Below are 14,729 nucleotides of genomic sequence, written 5' to 3' on the forward strand. Positions count from 1 at the left end.
AGTATTGGTGTGGTTTAGGTGCACTCACCTCCATTGACTTTTAAGGCCGCTAGATCACCCATCAGGGGGCAGCGTTATCACCCATCAGGGTGGGCAGTCAGCGTGGAGGTCTGAGTCGGGCACCTATTACCTATGTATGGTTTGTGGTAAATTAGGATCGTTTGGGTTTTAATGTTTTTTGAGGTTATCGTCAGTGGAATATAGCCGTTCTTTTTTCTGCCACCATATGCCGGCTGAATCGGCATGTTAACTTAAATTTTACTTTACAGGTTTTTTCTAATGGTTAGGGTACAATAAATAGCTAACAATTTTCTGCCAAATTCAAGTCTCCGTGTCATTATTTCTTGGTATTAAAGGTATTGAATGCTTTACTTTTTGAATAAGGGTCCACACATTATCATTAGGAAGTTTACTGAATCACATTGTGACTAGGATACATTTTTGGATAAAGAGATGTGAAAAAGGTGCCTGCACTAGCAAAGTCGCACAGGACGTGGCTGCTCACTCATGCCAGGCGTCTCGTATATTGCGTCACATGGCGTATTCAGGGTAGTTGACTGAGGATCTTACTGTATTTTCTGCGCATTCGTCTGGGTAATTTTTTCAGTATAATGGGCCGCACAAAAAAACAGCTATAGCCCCATTATGAACTGGTGTGCACAATTGTGCAACCAGGGTTATTGTAGGTTATGTGTATCACTTATTTATCCGGAAAATTGTCTATTTGTTTTTCACTTGCTTTTTGTTGGTTGCAGTAACACTAAGGGATAAATTTACTAAGCGTTAGTTTTGGTTCTAACGTAGGAACAGCACTCTCAGCCAATCAGCACTTACCCATTCATTCTTATGACAGTGTCCCCAAGTGACATGTCATTTTTCGCCAGTACTGTACACTATGGGCCTAATTCAAGGTTGATTGCAAAACAACATTTTCCTCTTATGAGCAAAATCATGTGCACTGCAGGTGGGGCAGATATAACGTGCAGAGGCGGTCATTCCGAGTTGATCGCTTGTTGCCGATTTTCGCAGCGCAGCGATCAGATGAAAAAACAGCAAAAATGCGCATGCGCATGGTACGCAGTGCGCATGCACTAAGTACTTTCACACAAAACTTTGTACTTTTACACAAGCTCGAGCAATGTTTTTTCATCGCTCGAGTGATCGTAGTGTGATTGACAGGAAATGGGTGTTTCTTTCTGGGCGGAAACTGGCCGTTTTCAGGGAGTATGCCGAAAAACGCAGGCGTGCCAGGTAAAAACGCAGGAGTGGCTGGAGAAACGGGGGAGTGGCTGGCCGAACGCAGGGAGTGTTTGTGATGTCAAACCAGGAACTAAATGGACTGAGGTGATCGCAGTCTAGGAGTAGGTCTGGAGCTACTCAGAAACTGCAGCAAATTATTTAGTAGCAGTTCTGCTAATCTTTCGTTCGCTATTCTGCTAAGCTAAAATACACTCCCAGAAGGCGGTGGCCTAGCGTTTGCAATGCTGCTAAAAGCAGCTAGCGAGCGAACAACTCGGAATGAGGGCCAGAGAGAGTTACTAAAATCTTAATTGCAGTGCAAAAATAAAGCAGACAGTATTTACCATGCACAGAAACAATATAAACCACCCAACTCTAACTCTCTGCACATGTTATATCTGCCCCACCTGCAGTGCACATGGTTTTGCCCATTTGAGGAAAATGTTGTTTTGCAATCAACCTTGAATTAGGTCCTATGTACAGTACGTGGCGCTTATGTTTTCATTTGTTTATTTTACCAATATCTCTGGATGCTTACACTTGGTAAGTATGTATTATTACATGTTATTATAAAATTAAATTCTACAATATTCGCTGTCCAAGTGTTGAAGTTATTTTAATAATTTCTTTACAGGTTGACTACAGGAACTAGCTTCATGTCTGGTCATGCTGGCACTTGTTGTTCCACAAATGCCGGTATGCCGGAACAGGCTTGCTGGGACCTGTAGTTCACCAGTAAAGAACTATTTTATTTATCTATTCTTTAAACATTAACCTTGCACCCATTGCCACCAGAGGTGAGGGGAATGGCCCTGGTCTTTCAGCCCAGGCCTGGGAGGCATTCCAACTTCCTGAGGAATTCCAGACCTGGGCTGGTTGCCATTATGCAGTCTTACCTACATTTTGGCTGCTCTATGCGGGAGAGAGCAGCCAGGTCAGCTCAGGGGAGGCTGTGACGTCGTGGAGGGGGTGGGCCGGAGGCGGGACGGGGCGGAGAAAGGGCCGAGCGGGGGCGGAGCAAGGGTGGGGTCATGACGGTGCCTCTTTTAAGCCACGCCCCCCGCTCTGTAATGCCACAATCACCGGCATTACACTGCAGGGGGCGTGGCTATGATGACGCGATTCAGCAAGAATCGCGTCATCAACTGCCCGGACCGCCCACTTTACACACTAAGTGGGCGGACGGGCAGGGGGGTCCCCACGAATCGGGAGATTTGCCTGCTCTTCCGGGGGGCCGGGAGGGTCACCCGATTTTCGGGAGCCTCCCGGCCATTCCGGGAGAGTAGGCAAGTATGCCATTATGGCAGGAGAACCCCAGGCTGTGTGTCCCACTGCTATATAGTCAGCACCCGGCTTGAACAGCCCACTGTGGCAATTAGAAATAGAGGGAACCCCATACAGTTTTTTTCCCCTATTTTCCAATACAAGCCCAGACTGAGATTTGGTAGGAGGGGCCTCACGCATTGTTTTAAATAACTATAACCCTTTATTTGCAGTTTAGCCTAAAGAAGCTTGCACGGATCATACTGATCTGTATAGTGCTTCTGCCAAGCTAGCCTGCCTCCGGCATGTCTTTTGTTTGGCATGGGTTGCTGTCTGTTTTTGGTTGATTTAGAAACCAACCATTAATAAATCTTTGGTTTCTTTCTATAGTCATCTATGTAAAAATATCAATGGCAATGTTCTCAAGTGTAATGGGGCATACAAATGGGGCAACTTGTGCTGTGTGCTAAGCGAGCTAGGTTAGCACAGATCGCTCAGCACACACGGCTATACACACAGCAATGTGTGCTGAGCGATCTGTGCTAACCAGTGTTCTTTATGCACATGCTAGGTGATCTAACTAGATTGTGCCTGTATGCGCTAAAGATCTGAGCTGGTGATGGTGACGAGCGGGACAGTGCATCGCCATCGCTATGGGGTGTACACACGGAGTGATCCGTCCTTAATTTCTAAGCAATCTAGACAGATCACTATGAGGTCTATTCATGAAGCAGTGAAAAGAGTGGAGAAGCGAGCCTGTGGAGAAGTTGCCCATGGCAACCAATCAGCTGCTCCGTACAATTGTATAGTATGCAAATTATAAGTGTTACTTCAATGCTGATTGATTGCCATGGGCAGCTTCTCCACTGGCTCACTTCTCCACACTTTTCACTGCATCTTGAATAGACCCCTTAGAAAATAGGCAATAATCGCCCCGTGTGTAACTGTATGCCCCATTATACAGTCTGGTTTTTGGTCGGTTTCCTGTCGGATTTGACTTTAGTAAATGTGCGGTTTGGGAAATCGACCAAAAACACCAAACCGACTTTCAGTAAATGAACCCCTGAAAGTGGAAACAAGTCTGAGATGATTTAACCTGATTGCAGGCTTCACAACACAAAACCTTGCACTTTCAATAAGGGTGTGTAGCGAGAAACATCCTGATCCATCCAGCTCCTCCAATAAGAAGATTTTATTCTGATCAGCAGATGCCACCACCTTGACAAAAAAAATCTAGGTACTATATTTCCAGTAAGAAGGAAAATGTCATGGCTCTATGTATGGGCACAAACATTTCCGTAGGTCATCACAAACAATTACAGCTTGTTATACCACATTTTTACTGTTCAGTAAACAGTCTCACAGAGTCATAGTATTATCTGTCATCTACTCCATACTTCCTACAACGGCACCTAACCGTCGGTTTCTGCCTCCCTGATGCTTATTTCAATGTCATGTCCTCTGATGGGTGTACTATGGTATGCCGGCAGTCGGGCTCCCGGCGACCAGCATACCGGAGCTGGGAGCCCGACCGCCGGCATACCGACAGTGTGGCGAGCGCAAATGAGCCCCTTGCGGGCACGACCACGTTATTTTATTCTCCCTCCAGGGGGGTCGTGGACCCCCACGAGGGAGAATAAGTGTCGGTATGCCGGCTGTCGGGATTGCGGCGCCGGTATACTGTGCGCCGGGATCCCGACAGCCGGCATACTGAAGACTACCCCCTCTGATGCAGCGCTGTTTATATACCATGTATCTGCCCTGCTTTGTCTTGTACTGTAAGTCACTGTTTTCTTGTTTTGCTCATTTGTTTATGTACTCTGTCCCTTGTGGTGCCATATAAAGGTTAATAATAATAATAATAATAATAATAATATAAATAATAATCAATCAATCATCATCATCATCATCATCATCATTATAATAATAATAATAATAATAATAATAATAATAATAATAATACTACATACAGAGAAGAAATATCCTATAAAGATGTAGAAAAACAATGGCTTTTTATCTACTTTGCAATTTCTCTCATTAATCTGATTTATTGCATGCACCTTATACAGGCGCATACGTACTGCAAGTGCCTCAGTAAGCTGGAAGGTGTGAGCCTCGGCTTAGTCCATTACAACTCCCCCAGTACAGAGAGAGTTAACTTGCTGCCCTCCAGCTTGTAACAAAAATGAAGCTCAAGTGTCTATTAGTATTACTCTGGGCCACATCACTTGGCCCCAAAGACATTATTAGTAGTCCCCTTTAGTGTTTCATACATTGCTAATTGGCTGAATTGCTGCTCACAAACATGGGCTTTTCTAGTGAAAATCTGACTTATTAGGGTCCAAACCCCCCAGCAGATGTGTGAGTACTTGTTTTATGGCTAGAGATGTGAGGTTGTTGGTGTAACCTTACAGCGCACACCTCCTAATACAAACAATCCTCGATTATTTTACAGGCTCAGTCTCTGCCAATCCATTGCCAGGAATGGAAACCGACTAGCCTCACACTCCCAGGACAGTGTCTCCTGGAAATATGAATATATAATGTTCCAGCAAATTATGTGGCCCGTCTGACATGGTCGAACATATGTTTTATTCTGCATAATCCTCCTGCCTTCCTGTTTAACTTCCTTTCTCCCCCAGTGTAAACTAGAATCAGAGCCTGAAACGAGAGATAGCTCAGATGGCCGGCTTCAAAATACACACCATAAAGAACATCAAGATTAATTGGCTCTTGTAAGAGCTTAGTGTACTACTCTTGTCTAGAACTTGATGTGTTATGGTATGGAATGCATGTGGATAATGTGCTGTAATTGACATATAACTAACATAAAGAATATAGAAAAGTAGCACTGGTACTTGTACACATTATTCTAGACTTCAATACATTACCATCTATCATATACTGTATATGTTATATTGGCACCACAATGCTATATGTTGAATATTATCTTGAAAATACAAGAATGTCTAGAACAGAGCCTCAATTCCATGAATAGTCATAGCAGGGGGTACTGCCCACTGCCCAGGACTATTATTACCATTTGGCAAGCCTAGATGATAGCTTAGAGTGTTTTTTTTTGTCCCCCACTTACATAGAGAAGACGCACTCAGCAGCTTAAGATGTTTAAAGTGAGAATCATGGATTTTGTCACTTGACTATGATGCCACCTTCCCTCTCAGAATTAGAGGATGCTATCTCCACCTCCAGCTTGCTAGGGAAAGAAGCAGCAGTGATGGGTGCACAACACACAAAGGAAGGGTGCCTCAAAAGATGCTCCTAGAACCAGCACTTTCCTTGTATTCACCACCATAAAAAAAATGTTTCCATGAAGACAAAGTCTGGGTATTGAGAGTGGTGTAAACAAGAAACCACAATTTTTGGTTATCGCCAACAAAGTAGTAAAGAAAATTATTAGTATTTATGAAAAAGCATCTGTTTCTACTATCTCTTTCACATGCATTGTACACATTATTGCAGAGTACCACAATAAATTAGAGATGTGCGCCGGACACTTTTCGGGTTTTGTGTTTTGGTTTTGAATATGGATCTCCATTCGTATTTCGGATCTGGATTGGTTTTGTCAAAACCACCCTTTCAGGTTTCGGTTTTGGATCTGGATTATTTTTAAAAAACCATAAAAACAGCTGCAATCAATTTTTTTTTTGTCCTACAGTCTTATTAACCTCAATAACATTCATTTCCAGTCTATTCTGAAAACCTCACACCTCACAATATTGTTTTTAGGCCAAAAGGTTGTACCGAGGTAGCTGGATGACTAAGCTAAGCGACATAAGTGGGCAGCACAAACACGTGGCGAATCTAGGAGTGGCACTGCAGTGGCAGACAGGATGGCAGTTTTAAAAACTAGGCCCCAAAAGAGCACATAATCCAAAGAAAAAAAAACGGGTACAAGATGGAAATGTCCTTGGGCCCTCCCACCCACCCTTATGTTGTATAGACAGGACATGCACACTTTAACAAACCAGTCGTTTTAGCGACAGGGTCTGTCACACGACTGTGGCTAAAATGATTGTTTTGTTTGGGGTCCACCAAAAAAGAAGCAATTAATATCGCCTTGCACAAACTGTCTCTACAGAGACAACATGTCGTCCTCACCCCTTTCAGTGTGTACATCCTCATCCTCACAGAGTATTAATTCGTCCCCACTGGACTCCACCATCACAGGTCCCTGTGTACTTTCTGGAGGCAATTGTTTGTAAAGGTCTTCCTGGAGTTATTTATAATTCATTTTGATGAACATCATCTTCTCCACATTTTGTGGAAGTAACCTCCTACGACGATCACTGACAAGGTTACCGGCTGCACTAAACACTCTTTCGGAGTACACACTGGAGGGGGGGCCACTTAGGTGAAATAAAGCCAGTTTGTGCAAGGGCCTCCAAATTGCCTCTTTTTCCTGCCAGTATACATACGGACTGTCTGACATGCCTACTTGGATGCTGTCACCGATATAATCCTCCACCATTCTTTCAGTGGTGACAGCGTCATATGCAGTGACAGTAGACGTGTCAATAATTGTTGGGAGCTCCTTCAGTCTGGTCCTGATGTCAACACTTTCTCCTGACTGCCCTGCATCACCACCAGCGGGTTGGCTAGGAAATTTTATTCTTTTTCTTGCAGCCCTAGTTGTGGGAGAAAATGAAGGAGGAGCTGTTGATGGGTCATGTTCCACTTGAGTTGACAATTTTCTCACCAGCAGGTCTTTGCACCTCTGCTGTCTTGTGTCCGCTAGAAAGAGAGATACAACGTAGGCTTTAAACCTAGGATCGAGCATGTTGGCCAAAATGAAGTGCTCTGATTTCCACAGATTGACCACTCTTGAATCCTGGCAAAGCGAATGAAGGGCTCCATCCACAAGTCCCACATACTTAGCGGAATTGCTCCATCTTAGCTCCTCCTTCAATTTCTCCAGCTGCTTCTGCAAAAGCCTGATAAGGGGAATGACCTGACTCAAGCTGGCAGTGTCTGAACTGACTTCACGTGTGGCAAGTTCAAAGTGTTGGAGAAACTTGCACAGCACAGAAATCATTCTCCACTGCGCTGAGTCAGGTGCATTCCCCCTCCTTTGCCTATATCATAGGTGGATGTATAAGCTTGAATGGCCTTTTGCTGCTCCTCCATCCTCTGAAGCATATAGAGGGCTGAATTCCACCTCGTTACTGCCTCTTGCTTCAGTTGATGGCAGGGCAGGTTAAGAGTGTTTGCTGGTGCTCCAGTCTTTGGCACGCAGTCGCTGAATGTCGAAAGTGGCCCACAATATTTCAGGCCACCAACAGCATTTCCTGCACACCCCTGCCACTCATGGATCCTCTGGAGGAATTCTGGATAGGAGAGGACTCATCAGTCATGCCAGTGACCTGGCCTGCAGGACTACTTATCTTCCTGACTGAGGCGGAAATTGACGTTGAGGGAGTTGGTGGTGTGGATTGCAGGAGCTTGAATTTAACAGGAAGAAGAGATTTAGGTGGCAGTGGACTGCTTATGCTATTACCCAAAGTTTCTGAACTTGACAATGACTTATGATGAATGCACTGCAGGTGATGTATAAGGGAGGATGTTCCTAGGTGGTTGACGTCCTTACCCCTACTTATTATGGCTTGACAAAGGCAACATATGGATTGACAGTTTTATCCATAGAGGTGGATTTTTGGTATTTTGTCCAGGCATGACATTGGGCTTTTTCATCCAATGGCCAATAACTGTCTCCACTGGTGCCTTTTTCAAACAAACCACATCACCATTAGAATCCTTATCATCAACTTCCTCCTCAGCGCCAGCTACACCTATATCCTCCTCATCCTGATGTACTTCTACAGTGACATCCTCAATCTCAATCTCAGCAACTGGACTGGCGGTGCTCCTCCCAGCACTTGCAGAGGGCAAGCAAATGGTGGTAGGAGCCTCCTCTTTCCATACAATATTGAGTAGGTCAGGCCTAGACATCACAACCATGGACACACTTGGACTCTCCTTGAGGACTTGTGATATCTCTGAACGCACTGTTTGTTTTTTCCTGTGCTTTAACAAGCTTAATTTTTTACATTTTTCGAGAGGGAGGAGGGCTTCCATCTTCACGAGAAGCTCAAACACCAGTCAAGTGGCCTTAGCCTTTCCTTGCAATTTCGTGTCATGAATGGCATATTGCCAATTTTACATTTCTCATCAGATAATTTCTTTTTATTTGGGGGTATTCATTTCTGCTTCTTGGATGTTACATGCCCTCTATGACACTGGGCATCAGCCTTAGCAGACGACATTGATGGAATTGCATTGTTAATGTCATGCAGCAGCTTCAGCACTAGTACTAGGAACTGGAAGTGGTTCCTTATCTGTCACTATTTTTCCCCCAAAATTTTTGTTCTCCATTTCACAGGACATCACCCCTTTATTGTTACAGCAGACAGAACAGTGCCCCTTTATTTTCACAGCACCCCTGTAATTTTACAGCATACAGTACATGGCCAGTGTACCTTTATTTTCACAGCACCCCTGTATTTTTACCTGCATACAAGACAGGGCCAGTGCCTTTTGCTACTCCTCCATCCTCTGAAGCATATAGAGGGTTGAATTCCACCTCGTTACTACCTCTTGCTTCAGGTGATGGGAGGGCAGGTTCAAGAGTGTTTTCTGGTGCTCCAGTGTTCGGCATGCAGTCACTGAATGTCGAAAGTGGCCCACAATTTTTAGGGCCACTGACAGCATCTCCTGCATGCCCCTGTCATTTTTAAAAAAATTCTGCACCACCAAATTAATTGTGTGTGCAAAACATGGGACATGCTGGAATTTGCCCAGATGTAATGCACGCACAATATTGGGGGCATTGACAGATATCACAAATCCCCAGGAGAGTCTAAGTGGGGTAAGCCATTGTGCGATGATGTCCCTCAGTTTCTGTAAGAGGTTGTCAGTGGTGTGCCTCTTACGGAAACCGTTGATACTAGAGATGAGCGGGTTCGGTTTGTCGAGATCCGAAACCCCCCGAACTTCACGTGGTTTACACGGGTCCGAGGCAGCCTCGGTTCTTCCAGCCTTGCTCGGTTAACCCGAACGAGGCCGAACGTCATCATCCCACTGTCGGATTCTCGCGAGATTCGTATTACATATAAAGAGAGCGCGCGTTGCCGCCATTTTCACCCGTGCATTGTAGATTGAGCGGAGAGGACGTGGCTACGTTCTCTGCCTAAAAAGCTCAATATCTGTGCTCAGTGTGCTGCATTGTGGTGACCACCAGTATATAGTAGTACAGTACAGTAGGCCATTGCTGTATCTTGCAGCTCCGTGTCAGACTCAGTTCTAGTATCCTGATCAGTGCTCAATATCTGTGCTGCATTGTGGTGACCAGTATATAGTAGTACAGTGCTGCATTGTGGTGACCACCAGTATGTAGTAGTACAGTACAATATGCTATTGCTGTATCTTATAAACAAAAGAAGAGAGAACAAGTAACTTGCGCCTTAACTGCTGCCCAGTATTAAACCTCCAAGAGCACAACTCCTTGACACAACATACAAAATAAAAAAATGAAGTAATACAAAGGCGCTGCTTAACACTCTATTCTGTCCTTATTTTCTTGTCCTAAACATTCTTCCAATAGACAGTATTCTTCTTTCAACCAGAACCTCCTCAGATAATGCAACCCTCCAACAAACGATTCGCACCTTTCAACTGACCTCCTCAGATAGAGTATGTGCATCAAAAGGTTTCTTTTTGTTCCCCACACAATGTCTATATCAAAGCCGGACAGCCACTTGTCCTGGCCCTTGTAGTGGACACTCACCTCATAGAGGTTCCCTATATGCACAGAAAGGTTTCTTTCACTTCCTCTTCATTCCAGATAGCAATCACTCCCCCATCGCAATGTGGGTAAAAAAGATATTTTGACGGATATCCACAAGTAAAAATATTCATTGTAAATTACATAGGTATATCTGAAAAAAAAAAAAATATATAAAAACATAAAACCAAACACAAAAATTACCCAAAAAGGCTTTTGGTTTGCTCCACTATATACTCACAGGTATACAGCACCACGTTTACCTTTTATTCGGCAAACCACTACATATCATAGAGTGCCAGTTCTTACCGGGATAGTGTAGAAAAAATGTGGAGATATCCAAATTACCTAGGGTATAGAAACACCAACGCGTTTCGGATTTAGTATCCTTCCTCAGGGTGTGTTTTAGAGCAAACCAGATCGGCCATTTATACCCCCTGGTCCCTCTCTACAGCTATTCCAACCAATCATAATACATCGGTTTTAAAAACACTTTAAAAATTATTCTATAACTTTCTTTACCCACATATCCTTTAAATACTTCCATTTCAATTTAATTAGAGTATTAAAACATAATTATATCTGGAAAAACATCATATATAATAACTTTCATAACTTAATTGGCTATACAGAAAGTATGTCCAGACTTTAGGGATTAGCCATTTTTCTATAATATTCATTTTGTTTGAACCGTGATGATCCCGGATTTTCCCCGTATCTTTGCTTTAGTCCAACCTATGATCACTTCCTCTGTGATTAACCATCATGCATCGGGTTTTCAATCAACTTTATCAGGATGTACACATTTCCCTTCTTGTTTCCGTTTATTATTCTCAAGTGCAAGTCCCGATCACGTGTATCCTGTCAATGGAACGCATAACCGGAAGTCCGGATCACGTGGTTCCGGTATTTGGAACGCATAGCGGGGATTCTCGTTTCTCTCAATAAAATACATCGGGACCTTTTTGTTTTGGCCGTAGTTATGGAAACGGGCTCATGCAAAAAAGCAAAGAGTCAGACATTAGTGTTGCAATTGGTAAATACAATAATTTTCACAATGACATAACATTTTATATACACACATCTTCGAGATGTCATTTACAGACTAAAACTAATATACTATTTTGCAACAAGAAACTTTTTACTATAAAAACCATTTCATCTCGAAATCTGCATTGAGTCCCTTTGTTTCTAGGGTTCTCAATTCATAAATAGTCCGCATCTCTATTCTTGCCAGTCTGGCTTCCCCATCATTGGTTCTCCATTTAGATACTACAGACTTTATCCCACAAAAATTTACCAAATGTTTAGTATTACAATTATGCATCTTTTTAAAATGTAATGATAAGTTGTGGGTTTCTATGCCCTTCCTTATATTTCGGATATGCTTAGCCATCCTGGTTTTTAACATACGGGTAGTGCGTCCTACATATTGTGCACCACAAGTGCATTAAAGCAGGTATACACAGTTTTTAGTATTGCATGTCACGAAATCCTTAATCTTATAGACCTTACTGGTTTGATTGGACTTATATTGAGTAATTTGACTTTGTTTGCTTGTACACGTGCGGCACATAACACACGTACCGCTTCTGTAAAAGCCCTTAGAAACATTCCTGTTAAGCATCTTAGGTGCCGTGACCACATTTCTCACAACATTTTCTTTAATGTTACGTGCCTTTCTGTATACGAATCTGGGGGTTTCAGATATAAACTCCTTTAGAGATGGATCCTTGCTTAATATGGACCAGTGTTGTTTAATAATTTGTTCTATTTGTCTATACTGGCTATTGTAGCCAGTAATAAATGGAATATCAGATCTACTTGTTATTTCCTTATTAGATCCCTTTGTAAGCATATCCAGTCGGTTAATCTGACCACTATTCACCATTGCAGATTGTACTGTTTCCCCATCATAACCTTTTTCTTTAAACTGTTCTTCTAGTTTACCTGCTTGTTCCCAATATTTCTCTACATCTGTACAATTTCTTCTTATTCTTTGGAATTGGCTAATGGGGATACTCCTCAGCCAATTCCTATGGTGATTGCTATTATAATTGATAAATGAGTTGCAGTCAGTTGTTTTAATGAAATTACTGGTTTTAATTTCATTATTTTCAATGTAGATCTTGAGATCAAGAAAATTGACCTCTATCTCACTGATGTTGAAAGTTAACTTGATATTAGACTGATTATTACTTAGATATTCACAAAACATATCAAGTGAGGCCCGGTCACCACTCCAGATAAACAGTATATCATCAATGTAATGGTTCCAGGATACCAGACTGGCACCCAGCTCATGGCCATTCCATACTTGATGTTCCTTCCAGTAGGCCATGAATAAATTAGCATAGCTGGGCGCCAGCCTGGTACCCATTGCCGTACCCATCATCTGCATATAGAAAGAGTCATCATGCCAGAAAAAAATGTTGTGAAGAATAAGAGATTATTATAAGAGTAAGGCATAAACAGTTACTGAACAAGGCCCAGTATGGAGTCTCATGGTGGCTTACAGCCAGGAAGATGTCTGGCTTGCCAGGCTGAGGCATGCTGTGGGCATGGAGGTTAGCATTCCTTCCTCCCACAGTCCTACTTATAGTATGAAATGAGTTTGGACTGTAGAGTGGTAAGCTCCACTAGGGCAGAGGCTCAATAACAAAAAAAATTACTGCACATTCGTGCTTAGTACTTTACCGAACCCACCCGAACTCAACTTGCTCCATCCGGGGCTGCTGTGGGAGTTCAGGAGGGGCTGCTAAAACATCTAAGGGGCTGCTTTATTTAAAAATAAAATATGAATAAAATAAACAGGACACACAGGTATGCTCTCATGCCTGTAACTAGGGCACACAGGTATACTCACATGCGTGTAACTGGGAGCTGTGAAAAACAAAAATAAGGCATCTGCCACAAAATATGTAGATAAAAAGGCAATAAAAAATGGAAAAAAAAAAACCCACGAGATTTCACAAAATAAGTCTCCAGACTCCGTGGAGGGTAACATATCCAATCTTGATCCTGTGGTATACTCCAGTTTATTTGCATCCCAGCATTGAATCCAAGATTATCTTAATCCCTGAAAATGTAGAAGGGGGTACAATTTTGGAGGCTTTGGCCCCTAGTTTTTCAGTTTGTCCAGTAATGTGGTAATTAATAATTATATATTTGCTTTGTTGAAGTCCTTTCTGTTCCACACCAATATAGGAGTGGAGGTGAAAGCCTGTGTGTTGTTCCTGATTGCATGTGCCTCTCAAATTTTAAATCACCTTCTTGACACTGTCCTCTTTCTCTTGCCTCTTCTCATAATGTGAAAAGTCATCAAATATGGAGGTGATATATTTGTAGCTAGCTATGATTCGGAGAATTTGCAAGCTTTTTCCAGGGGGACCACCTGTCGCTGAAATGATGGGTTTATTAAACTGTACATGTCCTGTTTAAAAACATACGGGTGGGTAGGAGGACCCAAGACAATTCCATCTTGCACCTCTTTTTTTTCTTTGCATTATGTGCTTTTTGGGGGCTAGTTTTTAAAATTACCATCCTGTTTGCCACTGCAGTGCCACTCATAGATGGGCCAGGTGTTTGTGCCGCCCACTTGTGTCGCTTAGCTTGGTCATCCAGTGACCTTGGTGCACCTCTTTTTTTTCTTTGCATTATGTGCTCTTTGGGGCCACGTTTTTAAAACGGGTGGTCTTCAGGTTGCCGGCAGCCGGGCTCCCGGCGACCACCATACCGGCGCCGGAATCCCGACCGCCCGCATACCAACATCTTTTCTCCCTCTTGGGGGTCCACGACCCCCCTGGAGGGAAGATAGACAGCATAGCGCTTAGCACACCACTGTGCTCGCAAGGGGCTCATTTGCGCTCGCCCAGCTGTCAGAATGCCAGCAGTCGGGATTCCGGCGTCGGTATGCTGGCCACCGGGAGCCCGACCGCCAGCATCACATACTACACCCTTTAAAACTGCCATCCTGTCTGCCACTGCAGTGCCACTCCTAGATGGGCCAGGTGTTTGTGCCGCACACTTGTGTTGCTTAGCTTAGCCATCCAGCTACCTAATTTCACCTCTTTTTCTTCTTTGCATCATGTGCTGTTTGGGGTCTATTTTTTAAATCTGCCATCCTGTCTGCCACTGCAGTGCCACTCCTAGTTGGGCCAGGTGTTTGTGCCGCACACATGTGTCACTTAGCTTTGTCATCTAGCCACCTTAGTGCAACCGTTTGGCCTAAAAACAATATTGTGAGGTGTTCAGAATAGACTGGAAATGAGTGGAAATGAATGTTATTGAGGTACCGTAGGATCAAAATTACCCCCAAATTATGTGATTTTAGCTGTTTTTTTTTGTTTTGTTTTTAAAAATCATCCAGATCCACAACCAAAATCAAAACCTGAAAGGGTGGTTTTGGCAAAACCAATCCAGATCCAAA

Source organism: Pseudophryne corroboree, chromosome 8 (genome assembly GCF_028390025.1).
Source record: "Pseudophryne corroboree isolate aPseCor3 chromosome 8, aPseCor3.hap2, whole genome shotgun sequence".
NCBI classification, from domain to species: domain Eukaryota; kingdom Metazoa; phylum Chordata; class Amphibia; order Anura; family Myobatrachidae; genus Pseudophryne; species Pseudophryne corroboree.